Source organism: Talpa occidentalis, unplaced genomic scaffold, assembly GCF_014898055.3.
Source record: "Talpa occidentalis isolate TD23 unplaced genomic scaffold, MPIMG_talOcc4v2.1 talOcc4.8, whole genome shotgun sequence".
Taxonomy (NCBI): domain Eukaryota; kingdom Metazoa; phylum Chordata; class Mammalia; order Eulipotyphla; family Talpidae; genus Talpa; species Talpa occidentalis.
Genome location: NW_023605194.1, coordinates 21,229,715 through 21,253,579, shown reverse-complemented (window position 1 = coordinate 21,253,579; position 23,865 = coordinate 21,229,715). Strand labels below are relative to the sequence as shown.

The following is a 23,865-nucleotide window of genomic DNA, read 5'->3' as shown; positions in this document are numbered from 1 at the left end:
CACAGCCCAGCTAGCTGCTCAAGAACACAACCCCAATAAGCACTAACAAAAGTCTGGTTTTAATGTTCAATCTCCTCTTACCCTCCAGGGATTCTCAGATGTTTCCTGATAAGCAGATCTAAGCTGTAAGTCAATAATATCCCAAGGAAGTTCTGGCACTGAGCCCCAGAAATCCTTAAAGCAACAAACTGTCTAGAAGAAGAAATCCAGAGTCATCACCAGCTTCTCGGTCCTCTCCTCTAAACGGAGAATGTGAAACTGCTTTGCTAAATAGAAGATGAAAAATTCCTTCCGAGGAAAAATGTTTTCAATAGAGATGGTCCCTGCTGAGAATGTCATTCCCTGTCACCTGGGGTGTTTCAGAAGACTCCTCAGAAGTGACCTTGGGGCTGGACTAAGTTAGAGGGCGAGTTGAGTCCCGTCTATTTATGGAAGCTGGATCACTTGGAACCTCCCGCAGCCACCGACAGATTAAAGAGCAAGTTAACTCACTAGAGGGAGGGTAAGTCAGCAAAGTTTTGTCAAAAGTCATTAAAAAAGAAAACACACAGAATGTGGGAAACCTTTGGACAAAAGGCTCGTTTCTTCAACAAGCAAACTGTAATAGAAAGAAAAAAAAAACAGAAATGAAAAAGGAAGGGAAACTGATTCATTAAAAGCCACTTAACGAACATATTACATGCAGGATGTGTATGATTTTCCGGACCCTGATTCAAATAAAACAATTTTTAAAAACCTAGATGAATGAAGAAAATGTCAACATTGACTCATTCTTGAGTACATTACCTCTACATATTTGGAGGTGATAATGGTATTGTTGTCATATGTTTAAAAAAGGGGAATGATTAAAATCAGGGGGCTACAAAAGGGGCAGAGAGCCATGGAATATAGCAGCCACCTCAGTTTTACAGATCTTAAATAGAGTGTTGGCTTTGTGGATATTTGTTCTATCATTTGTGTACATCTTAAACATTTTATTGGGTAAAAGGTTGAAAAGTCAAAGAAAGCTACGTGGGTGGGCAGTTCTGGAGCCTTTCCCTCTGGAGGTGCCACCCTCCCCACCCTGTTTCTACCTGCCTGCAGCAAGCAGTGCACAGGATCTTGAGAGGGGCTTTCTGAGCAAACCCTTCCACCCCTTCCACATCTCACAGAGCACCAGTGAGTTAGTGATTTCCCTGGGAAAAAAAGGAAAAACCTCAATCACCCTTGTTTGTATAGTGAAGCCTTATCTTCAGGAACTTGCTCACCCTGAGACCTACCATGGCACAAAGGTTAAGAGCAGAGTTTTAGAGATAAAAGACAAAGAATATGAATTCTAGTTCAATCACCGAACAGCATATCACTTTAGAGGATGCCTCCATATCAATTTGTATCTTAGTTTCTCCTTAAGTAAAATAAGGACTACAACAGCACCTTCTTTACGTTTGAAGATTAAATGAGAATGCATAGTTACTGGCTAAAACATTAGCTGCCATTATTATATTACTGTTGTTTTATATCCCTTTCCTTTCATTCAAATTCAGACCATTAGTGAAATCCAGTAAAAGGGAAAGAATAGCAGTGATAATTTACACGTCCTGCTGACACTACTACTGCAGGAAAGAGAAATGTCTTAGAATTGGAAGTGGAGAAACAAAAGTACATCAGTAAAATTAGGTAGATTTGGATTAGATTTGAGGGTTAAGCAGCAGAGTTTAAGATTTATTGGGGCGGGGGAGGAGGTAACAAGTGTCAAGCAGTGATGAATGAAAGCAGCATTTCAGAGAACAGTCTCTACACGACCATCTGGATCTGTGGCACTGGTGTGGAAGAGAATATTATGGTGTACTTTGGCAGCTTCCTTTTTTAGCATCTTATGTAGAACTATCAATATGACCTGAAGTCTTGCTTTTAAAATAACATGACCAATATAATAACATGACCATTCACCACAACCACCCTGGACCTGACACAGAAATGGCAGAAAAGCCCCAAGGTTTCTACATTGTAGGGGTGGGAAGAAAGAATAAACTAGAAAGGGTGAGGTCATGGGGCCAGAGGCTGGGAGTTCAGCACAATTCCATTCAGCACAATATTCACTGCAACTTTTTCTGCTGATGGGGGAAGATCATTTATCCTAAAAGAATCACCTCCTGAAACAATGCAGGGTGTATGCGGGCCCATGGCTAGAACAGAACGTCAGCACTGAGTATTCTCTCTGAGGCCCTACTCCCACTATGTGCTAGTCAGCAATACCAGCAATCACTCTTCTTTCCAGAACCATACACACCACAGGAGCAGCTAAAACAGATGTAGAGAAATTTGCTCTGCGGCTGGGTTGGTGGTTATGCTTAAAATGTCAAGGAGGAAGCGGGGTTTCTCCTAGCTTATTGAACACCTGCCTTTAAAGGAGGTTAAGGAAATTTTCACTTGTCACCCCTCCCTTAGACACGTCCCTTCTCTGTCTCACAACACAGCCTCTTTATGGTTGATACATTGTATGGATCATTTATTGAGGGTGCACTATGCACCAGACAAGGCTTAGGGTGCTTGGGATAGATCAGTGAACAAAACAAAGACTCCTGACCTTCAAGAATTGTTTCCTAGAGAGATGGGGAAGGCAGACAACAGATTTTAGGAAATCACAAGAGTCATGGCAAAGTGAAAACAGTCGAGCAGGATGAAGGGATGGGGAATAAGGAGGCTGGATATTGAAGCTACCCGCTGATAGAAATGTTCACTTACCAACTCTATTCCTTCTGCTGTTTACTATCAAGGTCCCTCACCATTCATTGCAACAGCAAAAGGTGATTAGGAAACAAGTGATTGTATGGGGTTCATTACAGAGTCAAAAGAAAACAAGTTTCAGCTATTTTTCTCCGTACTCTTTATTTTCTGAAAGATGAAAACAAATGTGGTCAGGCGCTCACTGAAGAACTGAACTGAAACAGTATGACATCAAATAAACTTCCTCTCCCCAAAGGTAGTCTCTGGTCTGCTGGCATGTGGGCTGACTGCTCCATATTCTGATAATTAGAATGCTGGTGCACAGCACCAACTACTGTGGGGGCCTTCCCCACAATAGCCTGTTAGAGAATTTCTAAGAAATCAGCAAGCCATTAAGTACCCCACTCCTATAATCTAATCATATCTTTCTTAGTGTTTCTTTTCAGATAATCAATCAAAGCAAGACCAAAGACTTGAAAGTCTGTTGGCCTAACCCTGAAAAAAGAGGGGTAATACAAAATTATATAGTCCTTATAACTGCATTCTCTCCCCTCTAAAAAGAGGGGAGAACCCAGAGCAAGAAAAAGCCAACATTTTAACAGGGACTAGTACTAAAAGGCAGGCTTAAGGATTTGCTTTTCTGCATTGCAAATTTTCTACAATGAAGAGGTATAATTTTTACAGTTAGAAAAAAAACAATTTTAAAAATACACTCCTACCATCTACCAAAAGGAAGAGACAGCCATGAGAACCAACTTCCCAACACTCTAGCATATTCTGGTGCTCAGGCACTACCTGCTGAGCCAGCTCAATGTTTCATGAAACATACTAAGGTAAGATTTATACCCGTAGTAGAGACTGAGCTGCAGAGTAAGGAAACTACAGTTTCACATATCTTATATTTACAAGCATGCTGACAACTACCCTTATGATGCTAAATATGACCTGTTCTCACTCTTCACACCAGCTATTTAAATTCTGACTCTCAACAGCAGGAAGGAAAAGCTGACCTAATGGTGAAATAAGTTATATTTTAATCATGAGATATTTACCATTAACTACTCATCTACATTTATGAATCAGATATACTAAAGAGTCTTATTAATCTTCTTTTGCTTGAAATAATCTTGGGGTTGTGGTATGCAGTCTGTCCGATGCCATCTTTTTCTTTGGAGACAAATCCTTAAAAAAGATTTGATAAGGCTTACTACCATTATAATAAAAAGGCTCAGTAAATTAGGAATAGAGAACACCTTAATCTGCCAAAGGTATATTTAAAACAAACAGTATATGAAATGGGGAAACTTTAGATTCACTCTCTTTAAGACTGAGAACAAGGCTAAGATGGTCACTAGCATAGCAACTATTTCTAGATGGCTCAGGGAGTCCTGTCCAGTGCTGTAAGGAAAGAAAAAGAAAACAGGATAGTAAAGAAGCAACAAACCTTTTACTATTTTCAAGGGTGACATTAACTACAGGGGAAAAAAGAGCAACAGAATTCTATTTGAGTAAGACAGTGAAGCAAGGCTGTCAGACATGAGATCAGTTTATAATAATCAATACCCTTTCTCTTAAATGACCAAACAGAAAATAATAGTAATGAGACATGAGTCACAACAGCAACAAACTATGAAGGATTTAGAAATTAATTTTAACAATGTGAGGTAACAAAGAATATATATGTATGTATACACACACACACACACACATTCACACTCACCCCTTGTTCCTGGCACAGAGTTCCTAAAATCCTTGTAATTTCCTAAGTGACAAGAGCACTAGGAGTGTCTTTTGTTTCACTGAGGCAACTCTGGGTGGGTTCCTGAATGTGGGCTGATGCCCTGAAAGACCAAGCATGGTTAGAAGCTTGGGATTTTCAGCTCCACTGTCTTCCCACTTCTTTAAAGAGAGGAGAGGGGCTGAAATAGACCTAATAACTGATCCTGTCTATCTGAGGGAGCCTCCATGAAATCCCAATTGTAGGGGATGTGGGGAGCTTCCAAGTTGGCAAAAACATCCACACTGAAGGGCGATGTATCCCAGAAACATAGGACCAAAGTTCCTGTGCTCAGGACTCTCTCAAGTCCCACTCTTTTTATTAATTTTTTAAATTTTTTACATCATTTTTTAAAATTTTATTTTATATATTTTTACATCATTATTCCTTTTTGCACAATGTCTGCATTTTCATCTTGGTTATAGTCCCCATACAATTCCCACCCCCCTTGTTTTGGTCCTATTCCCTTCTCCCCCCAACCCCACCCCCACCCTAGTGTGTCTCTGGTTTATAGTTGCCTGTTGATTTTGATTTTTACTTTATTATAATTCGTATTTTTCCTGGTCCCTCATTTAGGTTTTCTAAATTCCTGCTATGAGTGAGACCATCTGGTATTTTTCTTTTTCTTTCTCGCTTATTTCACTGAGCATGATCCCTTCTAGCTCCATCCATATTGCTGCAAACTGCATGTGTTTATCTTTTTTGATTGCTGAGTAATATTCCATTGTGTATATGTACCACATCTTGATCCAGTCATCTATTTTTGGGCATTTGGGTTGTTTCCATAGCTTAGCTATTGTAAATAGTGCTGCTATAAGCATAGGGTGCAGGTGCCCTTTTGAATTAATGTTTCTGTGTCCTTTGGTTAAATACCTAGGAGTGGAACTGCTGGATCATATGGAAGCTCCATCTTTAGCAGACTGAGGAATCTCCACACAGCTCTCCATAGTGGTTGGACCAGTTTGCACTTCCATCAGCAGTGCAGGAGAGTTCCTTTTTCTCCACATCCTTGCCAACATTTGTTGCTGCTAGTTTTTAAATATGTGCCATTCTCACTGGTGTGAGATGGTATCTCAATGTAGTTTTGATTTGCATTTCCCTGATTACAAGTGATGTTGAACATTTTTTCAAATGCCTGTTGGCCATTTGCATTTCCTCTTTGGAGAAGTTTCTTTTTAGCTCTTCCGCCCATTTTTTGACTGGGTTATTTTCTTTGTTTTTGTTGAGTCTCATAAGCTCTTAGCAGATTTTTATGATCAGTCCTTTATCATTAGTGTTGTGTGCAAAAATTTTCTGCCAGTCGGTGGGATTCTCTTTATTTTGATTATTGTCTCTTTTGCTGTGCAGAAGCTCTTTAATTTGATGTAGTCCCAGCTGTTTATCTTTGCCTTCACTATCACTGCTTTGGGTGATGTATCTTTAAAGATGTTACTGAGGTGTATGTCATGTAGTGTTTTACCTATATTTCCTTCTATATATGTTATGGTTTCAGGTCTTATGCCTAGTTCTTTAATCCATTTTTTTTTTTAAAGATTTGTTTATTTATTTTTTAAGGTTTATTTATTTATTTATACAAGCACTGGGTACAGTCAGAAGCGCGGGAGGGTGAGAGAATTCACCAGAGCCAGAGCGGGGAGCAGAGCAGACAGAAGGACCGAAGTACACTGCTGAGGGGAGCAGCGGGCGGCAGGAGAGGTCTGCGCGCCATGCGGGACCCTCCTCTGGTGGCCGGGGAGCAGCCAGGGATCGAACCGGTGCTGCAGAGGCTGCAGGCAGCTTCGCAACCCAGCGCTCAACCACTGTGCCACGGGGAGGCCCTCTTTAATCCATTTTGAGTTGGGTTTTGTGCATGGTGTGAGGTAGTAGTCAAGCTCCATTCTTTTGCATGTAGCAACCCAATTTCCCCAGCACCATTTATTGAATAAATTTTCTTTGCTCCATTGCATATTCTTTGCTCTTTTGTCAAAGATTAGTTGACTGTAAATCTGTTGGTTTATTTCTGGATTTTCTATTCAGTTCCATTCAGTTCCATTGGTTCTTGTTCCAATACCATGCAATTTTGATTATTATGGCTTTGTAGTATAGTTTGACATCTGGGGGTGTAATACCCCCATTCCCTTCTTTATTTTTTCAGGAGAGCTTTGGTTATTCAGGGTTTTTGCTGGCTCCATATGAATTTCATCAATATTTGTTCTATTTCTTTGAAGAATGTCACAGAAATTTTTATTGGAATAGCATTGAATCTGTAAATTGCTTTTGGTAGGATGGCCATTTTGATGATGTTAATTCTTCCAATCCATGAGCAGGGGATGTCTTTCCATTTCTTTGTGTCTTCTTCTATTTCTTTTAACAGTGTTTTATAGCTATCTTTGTATAGGTCCTTTATCTCTTTTGTTAGGTTTATTCCCAAGTATTTGATTTTTTTTTTTTTTTGGTTTCAATAGTAAAAGGGATGGTTTTCTTGATTTCTTTTTTTTTATGTTTATTCTTTTTTTATTTAAATTTTATTTTTTTATTCCCCATACAATTTACAACCCCCTTATTTTGACCCCAATTCCTCCTTTCCCCACCCCCCACCCCCATAGTGGTTTTCTTGATTTCTTCTTCTTCAGATTTATTGTTTGTGTATAGGAAGGCTACTGATTTTTGTGTGTTTGATTTTGTACTCTGCTACTTTACTAAACTGGTTGATTAGTTTGATTAGTTTTTCTGTGGAGTTTTTGGGGTTCTCTATGTATATTATCATATCATCTGTGAATAGTGATAGTTTTACTTCTTTCTTCCCTTTTTAGATTCCTTGTATGTCTTTCTCTTGTCTTATTGCTCTGGCTAGGACTTCCAGTATTATATTGAAATGCAGTGGTGAGAGTCGACATCCTAGTCTTGTTTCAGATCTTAATGGGAATGCTTTCAACTTTTCCCCACTGAGAATGATATTGGCTATGGGCTTGTCATATATGGCCTTTATGATGTTGAGGTATGTTCCTTGTATCCTGAGAATTTCAAGAGCCTTTATCATAAATGGGTGTTATACTTTGTCAAAAGCTTTTTCAGCATCTATTGATATTATCATATGTTTTTTATATTCCTTTTTGTTGATGTGTTGGATTACATTGATTGATTTTCAGATGTTGAACCATCCTTGTATCCCTGGAATAAATCCTACATGATTGTGGTGAATAATCTTGTGGATACATTGTTGTATTCTGTTAGCTAAAATTTTATTGAGGATTTTTGCATCAGTGTTCATTAGCGAGACTGGCCTGTAGTTTTCTTTTTGTATGTTATCCTTGTTTGGTTTTGGTATGTGTGATGTTGGCTTCATAGAATATGTTTGGTATTATTCCATCCTCAATTTTTTGAAAGAGTTTGTGAAGGATATGCACTAGTTCATTTCTGAATGTTTAGAAGAATGTTCATTTGTAAATCCAATGGGTCCTGGACTTTTGTTTTTGGGGAGGGTTTTGATTACCATTTCAATTTCACTGCTTGTAATTGGTCTGTTTAGGTGTTCTATTTCTTCTTTATCTAGCTTTGGGTGATTGCAAAGTTGTAGAAATTTGTCCATCTCTTCTAGATTGTTGAACTTCTTTGCATATAACTGTTCATAGTAGTTTCTGATTATTCTTTTGTTTTCTGCTGTGTCTGTTGTGATTTCTCCTCTTTCGTTTCTGATCCTATTTATTTGTGCTTTCTCCTGTTTTCCTTTATGAGCCTAAACCCCACTCTTTCTATCTCTTCATCTCACTGTTCATGTGGGTCACTGATCACTTCCTTTAATAAACTGGTAAATGTAAGTGAGTCACTTGAGCAAAGGAATCAAACTTGAGGAGGGGTCACGAGACTCTCTGATGGGTAGCAAAATCATACAGAAGTCATGGGTAATCTGGAGACCCAGTGACTTGAACTGGCATCTAAAAAGGAGTGGGGGGCAGCCTGTGGGACTGAGACACTACCTGTCTCCAGGTAGTGTCAGAATTAATTTGACTTGTAGGACACCCAGCTGGAAGCCAGAAAATTGCTTGTTGTGGGTGTGAGGAAAGACCTCCACACATTTGATGACCAGATGTGGTGTTCTCCATGAAGGGAAAGGATCTACTCAGGGAAGAAGCACACAGTAAGGAAAAACCCAAACTTCTCCTTTACAACCACGAACACCCTCCTGGAAGTCTATGCAGAAGATATTACAGTCTAATAAAAGATGTTAACAAATGAGTTAATGAAATATTTAAGAGTAAAGTAGCATGATATCTGTAAGTCAAATGAGTCAGGGGAAAATATGCATAGAAATACAGAGAGGTAGTAATATAGCAAATATAGCTAAATGCTAATATTTGGTGAATGTAGTAGGGTGTACAAGAGCTCTGTGTACTGATCTAAGAACTTTTGTTAGTTTTAACTTAGTTCCAAATAAAATAAAATCCTAAAAAAAGGTGAATTGAATAAACAGAGAGACACTTTACATGCTCTTGGCAGAAATGAGTTATTACTTAAGAGCCTCTTCCAAACAATGCATAAATTAAGTATAATTCCAATAAAATTAAATTCCTCAAAAAATAAAATTTTTGAGAAACTTGATAAACTTATTGCAAGTTTTACATGGAAAAGGTGGCCCAGGAGTAGCTAAGTAAATTTAAAAATGAAGAACAGAGATAAGGCATTTGCTATGTTAGTTATGAGGACATACTCCAAAGATCACTGTAAAAACATGCAATAAACAAACAGCAAGAATTGACCAACTAATGAAACAGAATAGAGCTTGAGAGACAGATGAGTATATCTACTGAAATCATAAATGAGGAGGAGGATACGGCAATTCAATGGAGGAAAGCATAGAATTTTTGGAGATGTTACTGGAAAAAATGGCTCATTCAATAGCGAATAATAGGGCTGGCTCCCGGCCTAACACCATGTGCAGTGTGGGCTCCAGATGAATTAAAGATGTATCAATAGCTGTGACCTAGGGACTGGGAGGGGCTTTTTAAGCAAAACTCCAAAAGCATAAAATACGAGCCAGAGAACTTACTTGATCACACTGAAATTGAGTTTTTTCTTGATCAAAGGACAACAAAGATGAAATGAACAGATACCAAATGAGAAGCTCTCTGCAAAGTCTCTATACGACAATGAGTGAATATCTATGGGATCAAATTACTTCCACAAGTCAACAGTAACGATACAGACAGCAAATTCCCAAAGGAAATGGACAAAGATATGAATAAGCAACTTACAGAAGAAAGGTACATGTGGAAGAGACTCAAAGAGATGGCAGTCAGAGAAACATGAATGGCAAGATACAAAATGATAAGAAATCACTTTGAAACGATGAGATTAGAAAAGGAGGTGAACTAGATAATGATGAATGTTGGTGGATATGAGGACACAGGAGCCCTCAAACCTTCTGGAGGGAGAGAGACACGTACAGCCACTGTGGAGTGAAATCTGCTCCTATTTTATCAAATTCAGAACACGCAAGCCTGTAACCCAGCAATGCCCTTCTAAACACCACACAGATATACTGCACAGTTTCTAAGTACACCAGTACGAGGCTGTCCACTGGCGTAATAGGTGGTGTTAGGGACAAGGGGCAACCTGAGAACCTACTGTACTGGTGAAGACAAGCACAGCCGTGGTTCTTCACATGGCATCAAGCAAAGCGCAGCATCCAGAAACAGAGAGACATGGGTAGGTCTTAAAAATAGTACTTAGAGAAAAAGAAGCAAAATGAAAGACTATAAGAAAAGACTATAAGAAATATAGTCTTATAGATGAAAATATATCCATATAAAACAAACATTTCCACTTAGCACGATATTATACAAAGAAGTAATTAAGTACATTAGAATAAGTGTCTATGAGCTATAAGGAGAAGGGGGAAGGGATAAAGGAATTAAAAAAGAAATCTTTTAGACTTGTTGCATGTGAAAAAAGAATTCAAATGACCAATGATAAATATGAAATTAGAACTGTTTCCTTTCCCAACGTTTCCAACTTTCCTAATAACAAAAGCTATTTTGGTTGCCAGCTCTGTTGATGAATAACAGCTTTCCATCCTTTTCTAAGCAGGAAGGGAAAATTCAGGGATCAGCAGAGCACCAAAGGGATCAGCAGAGAATATTCTCGTAACAGTGTTTTTGTTCTCATGACCTGACAACCTGACTGAAAAGACCTGATTACTCTTGATTTGGAGTGAAAGAGCTAAAGGCAAGTTGGCTTCAAGTTCTCAGGTTATCTGAAGCTATTTACTTTCAGAACCTCTGTGTATACAATCTTCTCGCTTCCTAAAAGCGACTCCTCATTACTCACATTCTTAAAATTCTAGAGCTAGAGGGGACCTGGATGTTCTACAGATGAGGAAGCAAAGACCCAAAAAAGTAGGGTTTAGGGTCCCACAGTGAGCATGAAAGGGACAGTCTGCCTGCCTCGGCCTCGTCCCTCTCCTGCCTACTCTTGCCTAGCAGCCGGAATGATCCTTTTAAAGCACATGTGATCATAAGTCTTCTGTTCAAACCCTCTCATGGCTTCTTCCCCCTCACTCAGAGAAAAGGCCAAACTCCTCACAATGGCCTACACTGATGTGCCCCCCGCCCGCCCACTGTCCCTCATCTGCTGCCACGTTCCCATCGCCCACACTGGCCCTGCCTGGCCACCATGACCTTGCCATGCCTCACACATGCCAAATGAGCTCCTGCGTCAGGGCTGGGAAGTTGTTCACCCCTCTGCCTCCTCACTCCCTCAATTCCCTCAAATCTTAGATCAAAGTGATCTTTGCTAAGAGGTATCTCTGGCCACTCTGTATTTAAAAAAAAAAAAAAAAAAATTCTCAGGCCTCCCTAGTGGAGCAAGGGGTTAAGTCTCAGCACTATGAAGCTGTCTGCAGCCACTGCAGCAAGAGTTGAGTTCGATCCTGGCCAGGGAGCTGACCCACATGGCGCAGCAGACCTCTCCTGTCTCGCCCGCTGCTCCCCTCAGCAGTGTACTTCAGAAGATCTGCCTGCTCTGCTCCCCACTCTGTTTCTGGTGAATCCTCTCCCCTCCCCTCCCCTGCACCTCTGGCCTACACCACAGCTCTTGTATGCATAAATAAATAAATCTTTTTAAAAAAATCTCTCTTTTCCCACTTACACTGCTTCAGGGTTCTCGATAGCACTTATGATCATGTGACTTATAGCCACCCACACATTTATATTCTGCCTACCTCCATGTCACTGGAATGTCTGCTGCATGAGGGCAAGGCTTTGTCTGTTTTGTTTACAGCTGTCTCCCCAGCATCTAGGACATTGCCTGACAACTATAGGTGCTCAGTGAGTATTTGTTGAATGACTGAATCAGTCAGGACCAAAACCTGACTGGTTCAGACACCAGACTCCAAGCACAACTCCTACTTGCTTCGCTGGGCTGCCCCAGCTCTTGGTAGTCACATCCCTCACCTTGAAGGTCCTACAAATCTGAAAATAAAACAATAAATTTTATCTACTTTATGTCCATTTTCTTTCTATGGCTGCCCAATTAAAAGCTGACACCTTGGCCTGTTTAATCTCTTTCATTAGTAGAGCTGTTCTGTGATGGGAATTTATGGCTGCTACTTTAGACTGTTCTGCCTTCCCAGGTGAAAGACTGATATCTCATAACTCCTAACCAACAAGATTACCCAGTTTGAAAATTCATATATTTGGATCTTTTCCTGAGCTGAGTATAAGAAACTAATATTAGTTTCTGAGACGAGATGTTGTGAAAGTCCTTAGATGTATTCTTTACGAACTTTGAAAGATGTTTTATGCAAAGACCACTCACACTTGAGAATTTCAGAGCAGATAATCCTGTAATAATGCCATTTCGTACATAAATACATTGTCTGACTTCAGAAACAATAAAATAAGCAACACAGAAAATAATTCAATCCTTACACCTGGCATTAGTCATGCAAGACTCTATTAGCAATCTATTTTGTTTTTTGTCACTTTAAAAAGTTCCCTTAAATTTAACACGAAAGTATCTGAAATTTGAAAAATCACGTTTTACTTTTTTTTTTAGCCCAGCATTGATAAAGGGATGGGGAGGGATGAGAATAATAAAGAAGTTGAAAATTTGCTATGCGTCTTGTAGAAAGAGCTTCCTTCTGAGGCAGAGGTTAATGAGCTTCCTGGCTCTGGAGGCTTCCTTTGGCAGTCTCCAAGCACAGAGAAGACAACAATCTAAATGCGTCCACTTAACCCTTTTTCAGAGCTAGAACCTCGGGAAGTCTTACCCTGCTCAAAATGAATACTCACCCTCAGTTATTAGGAGATCTTAAATGGTGATTCAAGAGTTCCTATTTATCATAGCCTTGAAGAGAAAAAGTAGTGTCAGTTCAATCAGTGCTCGAAGCAGACTCTGACTTGCAATGTGAATGAAAGAGAATGTGAGAGGTTCTCTGCAGGTAAGAGAGACCCTCAGAAGAAAGAAGCCAGAAAAGAAGAAACTAGAGACGAGAGGCTCTGCTTTGGGCCACACAACAAAATAAATAACTCATGCATATTTGGACAGATTGCCTATAAAGATGATTATTATGTCTCAGTGAAAAATACACAGAATATGAATACTGTATAGAAGACCTCTTATCACATTTTCTGAAACAGAATGTTCTTGGTTTATTGCAAAAGTTATCTGTGCATGGCTAAGATGCCACTCTCAAATCAGATTTTAGCTCTTATCCATCATTCACAAAGCATTCCATCCCAGGCTCAGAACCTATGACTTTCACACCAAAGTATCTATAATTTGAAAAAGCATTTCCCACTTATTTTAACCCAACACTGATAAAGTAACTGGGATTGTTGTCACAATGAGTGGTTTATGTTTCTAATTAACATGTAAAATCAGTGAACTTTAGAGATGGAAGAGGGTCTACAAACTCTTTAATAATTTATATGGAAACTAACTTCCTAGAGGGATAAACTAACTCACGCATCACCTGGTATCTATTCAGGAGGAGAGCAATAAATGCACCACTAACTCTGAGAAACCAGCCTGCTATGCTATCAGGTATTTAAGTCTTGCAAAACTTTGGATTAATCAGTATGTCTCTCCCCCTGTAAGTTAGTTATGCAAACAATCAGCTAAACTATGCTCAGGCTCTAAATATTAGTGCTACCACTGGCTTGCCACATACCACAGTATCACTATGAAAGGAAAGTGTTTCTACACAAGATGCTCACATACAAAAGAATGACTGCAAAATAGACCGAAAGGCGAGTTACAATATTATAGAATCATGTGAATACCAAAAATATTTACCCTCCTTATGGCAAAATGAGACAGTTAACAAAGAATAATGAGACAGCGTTTAAAGCCCCTCCCTCCCCCCATTTAACTCTACACCCCAAGCATTCTCCTCAGATGCTCCTTGCACCCCAATATTCCTTTCCTCGACGGACGGCATCGTCACCCTCTTCAAGGTTAAGTGCTTTGAGAAACTGATGCCTGGTGGACATCATCCGTCCCTGCAGGAGGAACGCAGGTGTCGTGAGCAACTGCAAAATTCTACTATAACCAAACTCGCATCTCTTGCCTAACAGGTCTTAGTCCTGCTTCGGAAACCATCCCTCCTTGCCTCCCTGACACAGCTCCGCCGCTCCTGCCGAGCACGCCAGAATGTCATCTGTGAAACAGGAGGGCCGGGCGAATCTGAATTCTTTTCCAGCTCTCAAATTCCGCCTCGTCGCCTGAGTGGCAGGGCGGTGCAGTGCAGAGAGCCCCGGGCTGGACACCGTCTAACAAGCCCACGACCGCATCCCTCGCTCCGCGGGGATCCCCCGCACCCGCGGGGCCAGACCCGACCGCCGACCCGCGGGCTCCGAGCGCGGCCCTGGGCCCCGCCGCCCCTCGCGGGCTCCCGGCCGGGGCTGCGGCGGCCGCGGGGCAGGGGCGGCGCAGGCCCGGCCGCGCGGCGCGTCTCCGGGGGCGCGGGACCCTCTGCCCGCCGCCCGGGCTCCCCGTCCCGCCCCGCCCGGCCTCTGACCTGCTCTCCGCCCGGCGGAGCTCGGCTCGGCGTGCTGCGGCGGCCGCCCGGCCCGGCCCGCTGTCACCTCCGCCCCTGGAAGCGGCGGGCGGGTCAATCCGGTGTGACTCAGCGCGGCCGCCCCGCCTCCCGCCGCCAGCCCAGGCTTCCGCCTCGCACGGCCCGCCAGCCGGGGGGCGCCACGCTCGGGCCCCGCGCGCCCACCTCGGGGCGCCCGCCCCGCGCTCGCGCCCCCTGGCGGCCCGCCCGGCCCCGCCCGGCCCGCGACGTCAGAGGGGGCGGCGCCCCGCGCACGCCGCCGAGGGAAACTGAGGCCCGGCGGCCTACGCGCGGCTCTGCTGACCGCGAGCTTCTTGGCTCCCCTGAGGCGCCCTTAGCCCCGCGCGGCCGCCAGCCTCGACGACCCGCCGCGTTCCCTCGGCGCCTGTGGGAGTGCGGCCCTCGCTGCTGCCGCGAGGCAGTCTCCTGAGGCACGGCGCACCACACCGGCTTCCTCAGGGCTGCGCCCCCCCCCTTTTTTTTTTTTTTGAAAAAAGCGATTTTTTTTAAATTATGGGATAAAAATGACCAATAGTTAGCGTGAATTAGAAAAGTTAAGATTCTAAATAAATTGCTAGAGAATTTCACAATGAAGTCAATGAAAAATGTCCTCTACATACAATATGATCAGTAAATCTTATTTGAAATGATTAGGCAAACATAGTAAAATCACACTTTTTCCTATAAAAAGTTACACGTTATCTTCTGTAGGGATGGCCATCTTACATGAAGAAACAGAGAAGATGTGATCACTCTATTGCACCCCCAGGACGTGAGGGAGTCTGGTCTCAGAATGAGCTAGTTATCTTCTTCCTCATCATCATCTTCAGTCTCTCCTTTCCTCTTTTCCCCTCGAAGACCTTCTTCCTCATCTTCCTCTTCTTCCCCTTCTTCAACATAGATATTATCATCGTCTTCATCCTGAATTTCTTCTTTCATCGAGTATGGGAGGCCCACCTCCTCTTCGCCCTCCCCCTGTTCCTAGCCGGCTTCCTCTTCATCCTCATCCTCATCCTCATCTTCCTCCTCTTCCATGTAGCCTTCAGGAGGACCAGCTTCATTTTCATCTTCATCATCTTCATCTTCATCTCCATCTTCCTTGTCCTCCTCTTCCGAGTCTGGTGCTTCATTATCCTCCTGATCAAATCCATCTAAGTATGTGTTTGCCCCTTTTTTCCACTGAGGAAAGTCTCTCAGGACATCATCAAGCACTTAAAAAAGCAAAGAATGGCAGAAGGCAAGAGCGGGGCAGCACTGAAAGGCTGCTTTCAACCAGACCTGGAATCCTCCCCAGACTCCCTTTGTTCCTTGAAGGCCACACAGTCGCAGTGCTTGAAATTCTGAGCCTTCAGTTTCTGGGATTGACCTGGGCCACTCCCGGGCAACAAGTCTGTCATCACTAGGCACAACAGGGATAGACCTCCATTTCCAACACTTTGTTCGACCATAGTTGCACGTTTTTTTTCCCCGATGGTAAAATATAAACAACATAAAATTTATTTTAGCCATTTTTAAGCGTACAGTTCAGCAACATTTAAATACATTCACATTGTGTGTCAACTATCACCACCATCAGCTCCAGAACTTTTTCATCTGCAACTAAAACCGTATTCATTAAACACTAACTCTTCGTGCCTCCCTCCCCAGCCGCGGACAACCTCCTGCTTTGGCCCCTGTGAAGTGGACTACTCTAGGAACCACTTGTAAGTGGGGTCATGCAGTATTTGTCCTTTGCCAGGGACTTACTTCACTCAGCCTAATGCCCTGCAGGTTCACCCATGGTCTGTAATGATGGCATTTTGGTTATTTATTCATCTGTCCCTGGACACTTAGGTTGCTTCCACCTTTTGGCTATTGTGAATAGTGCAGCTATGAAGGAAGACATACAAATACCTGTTTGAATGCCTGCTTTCAATTCTTTTGGGGTATATGCCTGAAGTGGAATTGCTGGGTCACATGGTACTTCTGTTTCATATTCTGAGAAACAGCCATACTGTTTTCTTCCTTTACTTTTTGATGTATTTGAACATTGTGGGCAGAAAACTTTCTAGTAAACTATCAGTGTTCTTGGTTTTTGACAAAATTGTTAGCAAATTCTTCATTTGGGGATAGTAAACAGTGACTTCACCCCCCTTCTATAATAAATAACATTGCAAATCAGTTCTCTCTATTTTTGAAGATATCATTCAATTAACCACAATTTTGTTTGTGTTCTGCAGGTGTTCTTTCTTTCTTTCTTTTTGGACAAATTCAACTATGCCATGTGAAATCAAGACAAAACAAAAATCAAGCATTTCATTTTAAAAAGAAAACCACTTTGAATGTCTTAACATACATTCAAACTCACCTTGAACTTTTTTCCCTTTCCTCCAAAAAAAGTCTTTCAGCTATCCGCAGCCACTGCAGCACGAGTTTGATCCCTGGCCAGGGAGCTACCCACATGGCACAGCAGACCTCTCCTGATTATCCCACCACTCCCCTCAGCAGTGTATTTCAGTCAATCTGCCTGTTCTGTTCCCCACTCTGTCTCTGGTGAATCTTCTCACCGCCCCCTCCCACAACTCTGGCCTTACACAACAGTTTAAGAAACCTGTCCCTAGGGCATTACAAAGATTCTAAATTATCAAGGCGAATAACATCCTTTCATTCATCAACAAAGATTACATTTATGATGTGACAGACCAATTGTGACAGGTATTTAGGATTCAGTCTGACCAAGACAGACAACAAACTCCTGGTCCTCATGATGCTCACATTTTACAATGGGTGATAAACAATAAACAAAGGATAAATAATTACAGAGTGTGATGAGTGCTGTGAGGGAAACAAACCACATGATATAACAGATTACATCTCTAGACAATTAAACCCTAATGCCTTAGGCATCCATTCTATCTGACAATTAACTTCCCTGCAACAAGAATGGTGCAAGGTATTATATGCAATTCATGTGAGAAGTGAAATAGCAATCAAAATATTTTCTGTAGTTTGTAGTTTATAGGCAGATCTGACCTAATAAGGACCAAAATAAGGCGTGGAAAACTTTTTGAAATAGTGGTGGTCAATGAAGTCTCTGGGGATGTGACATTTATTTGAAACCTAAATGATAAAAAAAAAAAAACCAGCCATTTCAGAGCTGAGAAAGGGTCCTTCAGATAGACTGAAAGTGCAAAGTCCTGAAGTAGAAAATAACTTGGCAAATTTCAGAAATAGAAAACAAGTCAGTGTGGGCAAGTGACAATAACTAGATGAGGAAGCTCATCCTGGGTCTTGTGGGCTATGGTCAGCAGTTGAAATTTCATTTAAGTCAATATATTAATACATTACAAAATATCCTCCATTGAAGGGACTGAAATGAAAAACATCAAGAGATAAATGTGAGTAGAACTGCTTTGTTAGCAATAGTAACATTCACATGTGTAATATTCAAATTAAAAGGTTTGATTTTTTTTTTTCCTGCATAAACCTCAATAAATCAAAACACACAGTGGTTCAATTCTTGTGCATTTTGATTCATATCATTGATCAAAATTATTTGGTTGTATCATCTCCTTTGATCTCATGTCTGAGCCTAAATCCAACCTTTCAGGACATCTCAGGATGCATCATTGTACGATGAACTGCATCTCTACCAGCTCCAAATCAAAGCCACTTGCCCCTGTGGCTGGAATGTGTCACATCACAGCCACAAGCTGTTGTTTGCAATAACAAGCTGATGAGTGTAGCAAGCTGCCAAAACTAAACGAAGCTGGCCTTACCCAGGGCACAAGTCATCTAGCCATTAATTTTGGAAGAACCAGGGGCCCAGCTCTAAAACGAGGAGAATCCAGAGAAAATATGCTATTCTTATTACTGTTAGTAATGATGTGGCCCAACTACTTAAAGACAGAATCTAGACAGCACAGGCTTGTATTCTAAGATGTCAGGGAAGGAAGAGACATTACTTGGAAATACTATTAATTTTTACCAAGATGGTGCCAGAATGCCCCAGGACCTAAAAGAAAAGGGAAATCTCATGCTCTCCTGGAGAAGTGAGTCATCCAGAACAATTTCAGAGGGAGTGCATCTAGTTAGTGGACTTGGGGGAGAGCAAGGCCAACTCCTAGTAAAAGACAACAGAGGTCATTTAGTTCTACTTAGGAACAGACTTCAGTAAAAGAAAAACTGTGTCTAAATTCTAGGCCTGAGCCTTAAACCTACTGTCCATTTGTTACAAAATGAAATTAGCCAGTGTTAAAAAGTTCGGGCCAAATAGAAACTTTCTCCTTGACATATTCAGATGGAGCTAAAGAAATAAATACAAGGGGCCTCCCTAGTGGTGCAGGGAGTTGAGCACAGCACTGTGAAGCGGTCTGCAGCCTCTGCAGCGTGGGTTCGATCGCTGGCTAGGGAGATACCCACATGGCGTGGCTGACCTCTCCCGCCTCGCCCGCTGCTCCCCTCAGCAGTGTTTTCAGTCCATCTGCCTGTTCTGCTCACCGCTCTGTCTCTGAATCCTCTCACCTTCGCACCTCTGGCCTGTACCCCAGTTCTTGTATGCATAAATAAATAAATCTTTTTTTTTTTTTAAAAAAAAGAAATGAATACAAGACTCATTTTTTTCATGAAGTGATTCATTGCGTACTAGGAACATCACTCAAAACTGGCTGCTATACTCCCTGGATTGTCCTAAAGAACAGCTTGAATACTACCCTTGATTGTGTACTCATATTTAGGGAAACATCTGATTTGCCCAAGATAACAGAGCTTGTAAAGGACAAAGTTAGGATTCAAACCATCCTCTGCCAGCTTCAAAGTCTTTCTATTGTGCATGGTGGTCTCCCCACTCAGATTAGTTTTGAAACTTTGCTCCAAGTTAATCGGCTTTGCCTTCCTTTGGAATATTTTATCCTGATACGTCCATGAAGTTTAATAAGGAAATTTCAATGTTCTTCCTGGAGATATGCCAGGAATTGTATAGCAGAGAAAACCTGACTCCTGTGGGCCCTGGTGGGACCGTACTCTTTGATGTGACGCTGTGCTTTTCTAGCACAATCTGGGAAAGCAGTACCTGTTTAAGCAGCTGGGCCACATGCTGCCTCTTGAACTGTGGTCAAATTCATGCTCCCCCATACCTCCCCTCCATATGACAAATATATGTTTAAAAATAGGGTGCAGTGCTTCATAGAAACGAGTCATCCAACACCATACTATACCAAGTCAGGTCTACATTAGCCAAGCAAAGTAGGAAACTGAATGGTAATATAGATTATGATTCTCTGGTTTTTGACAGGGCTGATCTTAATCATTTCACATATTATTGAAAAGTTGTCTGCCTCTTGCTGCCCTCACAGATGGGCTGGTGAATTTATCTTTGTGTGCCTGTTGCCTAGAAAAGTGCCTGGCACATAGGTGTGCCTACTGAACATCTGAGTTGAGTCACAGTAAGAATTAAATGGTACATGAATTTAATAAATGCACTGTTCTTATGTTGTTTTTGTCCATAACCATTCATCCTTCTTTATTTAACAATAGTGCTTTGACTTAAAAAACAAAACAAAACAAACTGTAGACCAGTGTTAAAAAGTTAGGGCCAAATATGAAAAAAATGCTCAACATCACTTGTAATCAGGGAAATGCAAATCAAAACTACCATGAGATACCATTTTACACCAGTGAGAATGGCACATATTAAAAAAACTAGCAACAACAAATGTTGGCAAGGATGTGGGGAAAAAAGAACTCTCCTGCACTGTTGGTGGGAGTGCAAACTGGTCCAACCACTATGGAGAGCTGTGTGGAGATTTCTTGACCTACGAAACATAGAGCTTCCATATGATCCAGCAATTCCACTCCTAGGTATTTACCCAAAGGACACAGAAACATCAATTCCAAAGAGCACCTGCACCCCTATGTTTATAGCAGCACTGTTTACAATAGCTAAGCTTTGGAAACAACCCAAATGCCCAAAAATAGATGACTGGATCAAGAAGATGTGGTACAAATACACCATGGAATATTACTCAGCATTCAAAAAAGATAAACACATGCAGTTTGCAGCAACATGGATGGCGCTGGAAGGGATCATGCTCAGCAAAATAAGCCAGAAAGAAAAAGAAAAATACCGGATGGTCTCACTCATAGCAGGAATCTAGAAAACTTAAATAAGGGACCGGGAAAATGAATAACTATAAGAAAGTGAAAATCAAAATCAACAAAAAAATATGAACCAGAGACACTCTATGGGGGGGGGGTAGGGAGGGGAGGGATTGGGGTCAAAGTAAGGCGGTTGCAATTGTATGGGGAATATAAAAATAAAATTTATTTTAAAAAAAAAAGTTAGGGCCAAATAGAAACTTTCTCCTTGACATATTCAGATGGAGCTAAAGAAATTAATACAAGATGTATTTTTTCACTAAGTGACTTATTGCTTACTAGGAACATCACTCATAATTGGCTCCTGTCCTCGCTGGATTGTCCTAAAGAACAGCTGTCATACTACCATACCCTGCCCCTCACCCCCGCTTTCTAGGAATGGGCATATGACCCCACAGTGACCATCAGAGTCCCTGTGTTAGTTTGAGGGTCAAGCCCATAACCCAATTTGTACTATTGAGTCAGCCTAAGAATCAGCATTTGCTGCTATGCTGGTAGAATAGCTGCTGGTCCTCTATTCTCCTCCTGCGGAGGGTCTGTATGAGAATGAAATCACTCAAGACAATGATATCAAGAAGTGGAGAGACTCCACACCACACAGCTGGGGCACCTGGATCTAATTGTGTACAAAACTCCCCCCACTTAACTTTTTACTTATTTGAGACACTAAAGGTCCTATCTTTAGTGCCAGTCAGAGAAGAATCACTTATGGTCCCTAGCAAAATAAGAGAAATAATTTATAAGACTTTCTTATTCTGAGATTATATCATTCCTAAACTTTGGCATTAAAGTATTTATGAATTGGTGGTGATAATAGACAGCAATTGTATTTTGCTAATTGTTTTTAGTAGAAAATTGGAAAATTAGTACAAAGTAGAAAGTCAGTGGATCTTTATCTGTCCTTTTATCTACCTCTCTTAGTCTGTTCTGGCTGCTATAACAAATTACCGAAGACCTGGTAGTTTAGACAGAAAACACGTTTTCCCCCCAGTTTTGGAGGCTGCAAAGTCTGAGGCCACGATGCTATTATGGTCAGGTTCCGTTAAGAACGAGAACTGCCTGGCTTGGAGATGTCTTGTATCCTCAGAGGGCAGGGAGAGGCGCCAGCTCTCTTCCTGTTCTTATAAGGACACTAACTCCATCATGTGGGCTCCCCTATGTGACACTATCACCCCCACCCCGAAGTCTCCACCTCCAAATACCTTCACATTAGGGCTCAACATATGAATTCGGGGGGGGACACAAACTTTCAGTCCACTATACCCGCCACTGAAAAGAATTTTTTCACTCTGTGAAATAAAAGTCTGTTACAATCTATGGTGCGTGGAAAATGTTTTATCTGGATATACAAATAAAATAAAATGATGAGCCTTTTATTTCTTAGTTTATTTATATTTCATCTGATTCCAGAAGGGATTTAAGTAAACTCGCTCTCTCCTTTGATCTAGTGCCCAGAATGAACTCTTCATTCCAAAGCCCTCACATAGAACAATCTGAAAGGAAGTCAAAAGAGGCCTTTCCTCCTTCCCTGTGGGCTGACCGGGATCCAAGCCATGCTTTTATTTGCCTGCAACCTGGGATTCTGCAGGAGGAACGTGTGTCTGCAGAAGCAAGCCCTGCCCCTGAGGGTGCCTCCTTGGCCACTGGTCACCCACCCCATAGAGGCACCACATCCCAATTTCCAGGGATGCTATGAGCCATGTGGGAGGGTTTGGTGGATACGAATGTGAGGAGGTACAAGGAGCATGTGGGGAGTGAAAAGAACAAATGTCAGAGGAGGAAAGATCCATGAGAGGAAAGAATGGGGGAAGAACATGAAGTGGTGAGGAGAGGAATAAGAGAACGTGGGGGTGGGAGGGAAGGCCTTATAAATAGTGGCATTTAAGTTTTGGGGCGAGAGAGAAAATTGATGTTTGCTTAGGCATTTGCCCAGAGGGGATGTTTACTCAGGATTTAACAGCCAGAATGAAGTTAGTGTTAAAGTAGGAATGAAGTCACCTTCCAGGCAGGCAGCAGGCAGGATGGGGCATTGGTGCAGGGTGTGTGCTGGGAATGGTGTAGGAGACAAGTCATGGCACCACATCTCTGAAGAGGATGCCTCCGGCACGTGAACACTGATGAGATTTTACGTGGCACATTTGTCCCAAGCCATGCTGTCCCAGCTTCCCCTTCCTTACCTCTGAGGTGGCTGGTCAGGTCAGGCGCATTTTCTGTAGCCATAGAAAACGTGAATCTTACTGGCTCGCTTATAACTAGGCTCACTGTGGCTTGAATGTTATGCTGTGTCTTGGACCTATGCTGGGTTAGGCTTCTAGTCTGTTAGCTCATAGTTTGGGAAGCTAAACACACACACACACACACACACACACACACACACACAGCCTTATACCCAAGAAATGTAGCTGCTAAAGCCAGTCCTGTTCTTCCCTGCTGCAGGATCTTTGGACTTGCTGTTTCTTTTGCCTGAGTTTTTATTCCTAGTCTTTTAGGCCCTCTTTTTCCTTATCCCTTACATCTCAGTCCAAATACCAGCTCCTCAGAGAAGAATTCAAATTGATCCCCCTGGCATTTCCTCACTTAGCACCACTTCTCTACTAATTCTTTTCATCTATTTGTTTATTGACTTATTTTATTCTTTGGTTCTCCCTCCAAATCCCTCCAGTTCAAAAAAAGTAGAAACCACGTCTCTTTGATTTGCAGTGTCTCCCCCAATCTTAATGCAGGTTTGATTCATTCAATGAATTCAAATATTTGTCAGATAAATGAACCAATAAATTAACTGCTCTGAATTCACATCCTGGAGCTTTAACAGAAAACAAAACTTGACTCCATTGTATTGGGACCTTATTGTTTCAGAATAAACTTAAACTGTGGGAACCTATATTTGACTATTTAAGAGGTCTCCGGCGCCCACTTACCCTTCAGTGTCCTGAAGTTGGACATAAGAGGTTGGGCTGTTACACACTGTTTACTGATTTTGATCCTTTGGAAAAGGGAGAGGAGCTCCTTTATGAAGAAGTATTCTGCCTGCAGAGTCTCTAGACAGTCCTTCCATTTTCTCTTGCCTCAGTATTTGTGCCAATGGCATAAGTCCATAATCCAGTATGAGCAATTTGGTGCAAATAACAGGAACTATTTGTAACAAGCAATTTGATGCAAATGATGGGAACGATTTGTAATAATTTGTTACTCTTATTCAAAGGTTGAA

General features: G+C 41.7%; 1 protein-coding gene and 1 pseudogene across 1 annotated transcript in view; both read right to left on the bottom strand.

Moving 5' to 3' along the window:
* DNMBP (dynamin binding protein) overlaps positions 1-14,527 on the bottom strand; it is an 86,880-nt gene extending 72,353 nt beyond the window's left edge. Inside the window, exon 1 of the mRNA XM_037498045.2 lies at positions 14,484-14,527. The gene's annotated coding sequence lies outside the window, so the exon portion shown is untranslated. The remainder of the gene's footprint in view (positions 1-14,483) is intronic.
* Positions 14,528-15,320: 793 nt separating this feature from the next.
* Positions 15,321-15,970, bottom strand: LOC119234191 (acidic leucine-rich nuclear phosphoprotein 32 family member E-like; annotated as a pseudogene).
* Between the last annotated feature and the right edge of the window lie 7,895 nt (positions 15,971-23,865).